Here is a 1,611-nt window from a genome sequence, read left to right as displayed (position 1 = left end):
CGCTCGAGTAGTTTTCTTTGGATTTAAGGGCAATATCCTTCCTTTTATATAGAAAGATTTTCTCTTCTTCATTATGTGCTTCGTAGGTCATTTCATAAGTCATTAAAGATCTTATTAGTTTTTCAAGAAGAAAATTATTTAAGTCTTTAGCTTCATGGATTATCGTTACTTTCAAATCTAACTCTTAGGAAGAGACATTAAAATCTTACTAATAAATTCAAGATTAGGATAACTTTTACCAAAAGCTTTTAAACAAGTGACAACATCCATAAAACATTACCAATGGATTCTCTTAATTTCATTTTAAATAATTTATAACTATAAATTAAAAGATTAATTTTAGATTTTTTTACTCCATTTGTGTCTTTTTGAGTAACTTCGAGTGACTACCAAATATCATGTGTGGTGTTATAAGTAGAAACTCGATTATTTTTGTTTAAGGTACAAAATAAAGTATTAATAGGTTTAGCATTTTAATTTTTTTTTAAATCATTCCATTCCATTCCATTCTAACACGGGAGTGTCTAATTTACTACAATATGATCATATTAACCTTGATTATGATATTATATTTTTTTCAACCAACAATGATGTCACATAATCTTCAATTCAGCCCCCTCAAATATGACAGCTCATCAGCATATTCCCTGCACAAAGTTAAAACTGTTTCAAGGTGCTTTTCTTCATGATCAAGGAATGCATTAAAGGAGTTGGTTAGTAGCTGCGAACACTTAATTTCGAAATTCTTGATAGTTTGTTTCATGCACTAGTACTTATTTTGATGTTTAGGGCTTAGAAAGGACTTTAGAAACTGATGATATTTTGGTAAAAACTCTCTTAGAGTACTCCCATAAACTCTGTATCTCTTGGATGTGTCCTTGAGTGGTGAGTCTTTATTTTCAGTTCTGCATCCTCGTTTATAATCCTTTGGGTGGTGAACTTTCTGTATCCCTCTATGATTTTAACTTAGTGGTGAGCTATTTTTCGATTGTATTTAAGTTTTATTGTGAGTTCATACCTTTTTCAATTCAAAGCTCTCATTCCAACAAATACAACTATACTACGACTTTTCCTCGAGAGTTCGTTCCTTGTCTATTGTGACTTTTATATCCGAAATACTTCTTCTAGCAAACAAAGCTATACTATCGGTTTTTCTTTCAAACTCCATTTTGCTTTTTACCCTCCCCGGTATCAGTTTGGTATCAGAGCTAAAGGCTAGATCATGGCAAGGTGGAATAAAAAAGATATAGTTGGTGAATGTAGTAACCATGAAGATGATGCTGAGTCGTTGAGGCTGCAACTATGAATATTGCTGCGTAGTTTATAAGAAAAAATAAAATAATTAATGAACTTCAAAGTAGACGCAACCAGCATGAAAATGAAGTCCATGAATTTACTTCTAATGATGATACATCTCCTCATCTAATGCAGTTGAGAATATTTTATGCAAGGAATGGAGTTCAAGATGAGTGGCAGAATAAATACAATCCAAGATTGGATATTCCAGAGTTTGAAGGTAAAATCAATGTTGATGACTTTATCGATTGGCACTCAAACTCAAATGGAATGCATTTTTTTTTGTGGGAAAATTTAAAGAAACAAAGAGAACGT

Source organism: Musa acuminata, chromosome BXJ3-10, assembly GCF_036884655.1.
Source record: "Musa acuminata AAA Group cultivar baxijiao chromosome BXJ3-10, Cavendish_Baxijiao_AAA, whole genome shotgun sequence".
In the NCBI taxonomy this organism is placed as follows: domain Eukaryota; kingdom Viridiplantae; phylum Streptophyta; class Magnoliopsida; order Zingiberales; family Musaceae; genus Musa; species Musa acuminata.
The sequence above is the reverse complement of the archived record's forward strand: the minus strand, read 5'-3'. Positions refer to the sequence as shown.